We start from the raw sequence: 6,729 nt of genomic DNA, 5'->3' as shown, positions 1-6,729 counted from the left end.
GAATCAAAGTTCTCTGACTTCTAAGTGAGAGCCCTGTCACCCCACACTGCCTCTGGAAGCACAGATTCCTAACCCAGGGCTGAAGTCTTTAAGTGCACCTGCGGGACCCAGGCAGTCAGAGGGCAGAGCGGGGTCTGGGGTGGTTGGAGGAGCAGCTTCAGGAGAGCAAAAGAGTTGCTGTAGTACTTTTGGCTTTGGTTCATGAAGCTGGAGATCAGGTGATAAATAAAGACCTGAAGTGGTTGCCAGGGGTTAGGGAGCAATAGGAAGAGGTTGGGAAAGGGTACAAACTTTCAGCCATTGGAAGAACTAGGTCTGAGGGGCTGATGTGTACTGTGGTGATTATAGTCGATAACACTGTGTTGTGTAATTGAAATTTCCTAAGAAGGCAGATGTTAAATGTTCTCACCAAAAACAAAAACCAAAAAAAGGTAACTATGTAAGGTGATGGATGTGTTAGGTAGATGGAAGGAATCCTTTCCTAGTATCCATGTATGTAAAAGTCATCAGGATGTATACTTTAAATATCTTATAACATTTGTCAGTTATGCTTCAATAAAGCTGAATGAAAAAAAGACCTAAAATTCCCATAGCTACCGATGTTTTTGCCTTCAGGCTTATGTTTTATGGGTTTCCAGTCCTCAAATTTTTGTAAATTCCTTTCAAAAACCTGTTTATAGTTATATCAATACCTGATTATAGATATTGTGGATGCAATATTATTTCAGGAGTAATAAGTTTACAAAATTGTATTAACTTCAGAGACAGGGAGGTGCAGATCATAGAATCAGGATGTAGCCCTGGATCTTGTCTGGATTCCCAAACACGGCAACTTAAAGTTTTGTTTTGATTCTTACCTGAGGATATGTTTATTGATTTTTTTGGATAGAGAAGAAGGGGCAGGGATGGGGTGGGGGGAGTGAGAGAGAGAGAGAGAGAGAGAGAGAGAGAGAGAGAGAGAGAAATATTGTTGTGAGAAATGTTGATCAGTTGCCTCCTATACGTGCCCCGACTGGATTGAACCCACAACCTTTTGGTGTACAGGGTGATGCTCCCACCAACTGAGCCACTTGGCCAGGGCCAAAATCTGGCAATTTTAATACCTTGGTGCAAGGATCAACTTCTCTTGGAATTTTCTCATCCAATGCCTTGAAAAGACTGTAGAAACAACTGTATGATCTTTGTAAACAAAAGGGATAAATTTTGCTGCTATTCATTTTAAGAAGTAGTTTTTCAAATTCAACTAAGGAAGAGACTGCTACTCTGAGATGTGGGAACTGCCTGGTCAGGTAGATACGGCTGGGCTAGACCACTTTATTTTTCTTGGTAAGTCTCTCAGGGTAAAGGCCAGGATGTGTCCCTCACATCTCCACCAGATCTTAAGGTTACTTTTACTAGAAAGGATTTTTTTCCCCTCTTCTCTTTATTCCCCTCCGCCCTACACTCCCCCTCCAACCAGCATTCCCCTACTTTAGTTCATGTCCATGGGTTGTACATGTAAGTTCTTTAGCTTCTCCATTTCCTATACTATTCTTAACCTTCCCCTATTTTCTACCTACCATTTATGCTTATTCTCTTACCTTTTCCCCCATTCTCCCTCCCCTCCCCACTTATAACCCTCCACATGATCTCCATTTTTGTTCTTGTTCTAGTTGTTTGCTTAGTTTGTTTCAACTTTTTTTTTAGGTTCAGTTGTTGATAGTTGTGAGTTTGTTGTCATTTTACTGTTCATAGTTTTGATCTTTTTCATAGATAAGTCCCTATAACATTTCATAAAATAAAGGCTTGGTGATGATGAATTCCTTTAACTTAACCTTATCAGGGAAGTGCCTTATCTACCCTTCCATTCTAAATGAAAGCTTTGCTGGATAGAGTAATCTTCGATATAGGTCCTTGCCTTTCATGACTTCAAATACTTCTTTCCAGGCCCTTCTTGCCTGCAAGGTTTCTTTTGAGAAATCATCTGAGAGTCTTATGGGAACTCCTTTGTAGATAGTCATCTCCTTTTCTGTTGCTGCTTTTAGGATTCTTTCCTTATCTTTAATCTTGGGTAATGTAATCATGATGTGCCTTGGTGTGTGCTTCCTTGGGTCCAACTTCTTTGGGACTCTCTGAGCTTCCTGGACTTCCAGGAAGTCTATTCCCTTGGCCAGATTGGAAAAGTTCTTTGTTATTTTTTCAGATAAGTTTTCAATTTCTTGCTCTCCCTATTCTCCTTCTGGCACCCCTATGATTTAGATGTTGGAAAGTTTGAAGTTGTCCTGGAGGATTCTAAGCCTCTCCTCATTTTTTTTTAATTCTATTTCTTCATTCTGTTCTCATTGAATGTTTATTTCTTCCTTCTGCTCCAAACCATTGATTCGAGTTCCAGTTTCCTTCCCTTCACTGTTGGTTCCCTGTACATTTTCCTTTATTTCACTTTTCATAGCCTTCACTTTTTCCTCTATTTTGCAACCATACTCAACCATTTCTGTGAGCATCCTGATTACCAGTGTTTTGAACTCTGCATCTGATAGGCTGGCTATCTCTTCATTGCTTAGTTTTTTTCCTGGAACTTTGATCTGTTCTTTAATTTGGGCCATATTTCTTTGTCTCTGTGTACCTGTTATATTGTAAGGGGCATAACCTTAGGTATTTGCCAGGTCAGGGCAACTCATGTCACTGTGTTGTGGTGGTGTATGTTGGGGAGGGGTTTGAGAGGAAACAATGCCACCTGGTTGGCTCTTGGGTGGCTTTCAGTCACTTTCTCCACTACTCACAAGCAAATTGGCCCTTCTGGTGCTGATTCCCAGATGGGTGGGTTTGTGTACATTCTAAGACCCCGTGGTTCTCTCCAAAAAACTCTGCTGTGAGGCTGGGAGTTTCTCCTGCCACCACAATCCCCACAGGTTTTTACTGCCTAAGGTTTTGAGGCTTTCTTTCCCTATGCTGGAACCTGGGGTTGCATGGTGTGTTTCACTCCCCAGTTGTTCCTCCCAGTTTATCCCCATGCAGATGTGGGACCACCTGGTCTGACAGCCACTTCCTCACCAGCTTGGTCCTCTAGCCTTGGCCTTACCACATATCCTCTCTGTGTCAGCTGCCTATCTTAGCCACTCCTACCAGTCTGAATGAATGTTTCTTTTTTAACTCCTCGGTTGTTGGGCTTCCATACAGTTCAATTCTATGGCAGTTCTGGTTATTTTTGTTTTTACATTTGTTGTTGTCCTTTCAATTGTGCAAGGGGACAAAGGGTATCTACCTATGCCTCCATTTTGGCAAGAAGTGGCTAGATAAGTTTTTATACATTTATTTCCATTGTTTTCTCTCCCACTTATCTTAGAACTTGTTAAGAAGTATGTCTTACTAGTGTTTGGGTCTTCACAGAGTGAGGTAGAGTGGAATTGCATCACACGTGAGTCAGACCCATCCAGAGTAATGTAGCTCTACATAGTTGGGGTGGTGGAAGATTGAAAGAAAAAAGGGGGGGGGGAGAGAGAGAGAGAGAGAGAGAGAGAGAGAGAGAGAGAGAGAGAGAGAGAGAGAGGGAAGCAGCAAGTAGGAGAGGTGAAGAGAGGAGAGGAAAGAGAAAAAAGGGAGGGAGGAAGATTTTATTAGGGCAACTAAATGATTCCACTCCTCTTGTATATAATTAATCTATGATCTTGAAGAAGCAGTGAGACCACCATCTTTTGTCTTCCATTCTCTTACATAGATCCAGTGACTGCAAGAGGGACACTCTTGCAGTGTGAGCATATTGTGGTGCTGAGTGTGATTCTCATGTTTATTTTTTATTATAGAAAATATTTAATGTAAATTTTTAAAATTATATTTTATTGATTATTCTATTACAGTTGTCCCAATTTTTCCCCCATTTGCCCCCTCCATCCAGTACCCAACAGTCCCTCAGGCAATCCTCCCACCATTCATGTCCATGGGTCATGCGTGTAAGTCCTTTGGCTACTCGATTTCCTATACTGTACTTTACATCCCCATGGCTATTCTGTGACTACCTATTTGTGTTTTTTACTCCCCTCACCTCTTCACCCATTCCCCCACAACCCCCTCCCATCTGACAACCATCAAAATGCTCTCTGTATCCATGATTCTGTCTCTGCTCTTCTTGTTTTCTTAGTTTGTTTTTTAGATTTGATTGTTGATAGGTATGTATATATTGTCATTTTATTCTTCATGGTTTTGATCTTCCTTTTCTTTTGACATTTCATATAATAATGGTTTGGTAATGATGAACTCCTTTAGTTTTTTCTTGTCTGGAAAGCTTTTTATCTTCCCTTTGATTCTAAATATCTTTGCTGGATAGAGTAATCCTGGCTTCAGTCCTGGCTTTTTGTGGCTTTGAATATTTCTTGCCAATCCCTCCAAGCCTTCAAAGTTTCTTTTGAGAAATTAGCTGACATTCTAAAGGGGAAACCCCCTGTAGTTAACTGTTTGGTTCTCTCTTGCTGCTTTTAAGATTTTCTCTTTATATTTAAACTTTCACATTTTCTTTTTTCTTTTATTTATTTTTAAAATATATTTTATTGATTATGCTGTTACAGTTGCCCCATTTTCCCCCTTCATTCCCCTCCACCCTGCACACCCTCTCCCACCCACATTCCCCCCTCTTTAGTGCATGTCCATGTGTTATGCTTATAAGTTCTTCAGCTTCTACATTTCTCATACTATTCTTACCCTCCCCTTATCTATTTTCAACCTACAATCTATGCTACTTTTTCTCTGTACCTTTCCCCCATCTCTCCTCCTCCCACTCCCCTGTTGCTAACCCTCCATGTGATGTCCATTTCTGCGGTTCTGTTCCTGTTCTAGTTGTTTGCTTCGTTTCTTTTTGTTTTTGTTTTAGGTGTGGTTGTTAATAATTGTGAGTTTGCTGTCATTTTACTATACATGTTTTTTATCTTCTTTTTCTTAGATAAGTCCCCTTAACATTTCATAAAATAAGGGCTTGGTGATGATGAACTCCTTTAACTTGACCTTATCTGAGAAGCACTTTCTCTGCCCGTCCATTCTAAATGAAAGCTTTGCTGGATAGAGCAATCTTGGATGTAGGTCCTTGCCTTTCATGACTTGGAATACTTCTTTCCAGCCCCTTCTTGCCTGCAAGGTCTCTTTTGAGAAATCAGCTGACAGTCTGATGGGAACTCCTTTGTAGGTGACTGTCTCCTTATCTCTTGCTGCTTCTAGGATTCTCTCCTTCATTTTTATCTTGGCTAATGTAATTATGATGTGCCTTGGCATGTTCCTCCTTGTGTCCAACTTCTTTGGGACTCTCTGAACTTCTTGCACTTCCTGGAAGTCTATTTCCTTTGCCAGATTGGGGAAGTTTTCCTTTATTATTTGTTCAAATAACTTTCCCACTTGTTGCTCTTCCTCTTCTCCTTCTGGTACCCCTATAATTCAGATGTTGGAACGTTTCAAGATGTCCTGGAGGTTCCTAAGCCTCTCCTCATTTTTTTGAATTCTTGTTTCTTCCTTCTTTTCTGTTTGATTGTTTCTTTCTTCCTTCTGGTCCACTCTATTGATTTGAGTCCCAGTTTCCTTCCCATCACTATTGGTTCCCTGTGCATTTTCCTGCATTTCACTTAGTGTAGCCTTCATTTTTTTTCATCTAATTTGCAGCCAAATTCAACCAATTCTGTGAGCATCCTGATCACCAGTGCTTTGAACTGTGCATCTGATAGGTTGGTTATCTCTTGGTCGCTTAGTTGTATTTGCTGTGGAGCTTTGATCTGTTCTTCTGTTTGGGCCTCTTTCTTTCTTTCTTTCTTTCTTTCTTTCTTTCTTTCTTTCTTTCTTTCTTTCTTTCTTTCTTTCCTTCCTTCCTTCTTTTTTTTTTTTGGTCTTGTTGTGCCTGTTACATATGAGGGGCAGAGCCTTAGGTGTTCACCAGGGCAGGTCAGTCCAGTTGCTGGGTTGTGACACTGTATGTGGGGGCAGGGTCTGGGAGGGAACAATGGCACCTGCTCCTCCCTCTGTTGGATTTCAGTCCCTTCTGCTGCTTCCCCCAAGCAAACTGGGCCCTTCTGGTGCTAATTCCCATGTGGGTGGGCTTGTGCACATTCTAGGACCCTGTGGGTCTCTCCAATGAACTCTCCTGTGAGGCTGGGAGTCTCTCCTGGCACTTCAACTCCCACAGGTGTTTTTAATCAGTGTTCTGAGGCTCTATTTCCTGGAGCTGGCACACTGGGTTGCACAGTCTGTTTTCACCTGGTGTATCTGTGTGTGAATATGGGACCACCTGGTCAACTAGCTGCCTGGTGATCAGTGCCTCGCTTCACAATCACTGCCTTGCTGGGTCTGCCCATTGCCACCCTGCATCCGGGGTCTGCCAGCTGCTGCCTGCACGCCCAGGGTCTGCCTGCTGCAGTCTTGTGTGCCTGGGGTGCCTTGTGTGCCTGGTGCCACCACTTTTTGTGCTGCAACCTTTCTCCACACAGCTGCCTGACTCCACCCCTCCTACAGGTCTGGATGAATGTGTCTATTTTAACTCCTTGGTTGTCAGACTTCCATACAGTTCAATTTTCTGTCAGTTCTGGTTGTTATTTTGTTTCTAAATTGTTGTTGTCCTTATTTTGGTTGTGTGAGGAGGCACAGTGTGTCTACTTATGCCTCTATCTTGGCTGGAAGTCAAAACTTTTGCATTTTAATTATGATGTGTCTTGTGGTAGGCCTCTTTGTATCCATCTTGTTCAGGACTTTTTATGCTTCCTAGACTTGCCTGTCTATTTCCTT

The sequence above is a fragment of the Phyllostomus hastatus genome, unplaced genomic scaffold (assembly GCF_019186645.2).
Source record: "Phyllostomus hastatus isolate PE091 unplaced genomic scaffold, TTU_PhHast_1.1 phas_contig_524, whole genome shotgun sequence".
Lineage (NCBI taxonomy): Eukaryota > Metazoa > Chordata > Mammalia > Chiroptera > Phyllostomidae > Phyllostomus > Phyllostomus hastatus.
The sequence above is the reverse complement of the archived record's forward strand: the minus strand, read 5'-3'. Positions refer to the sequence as shown.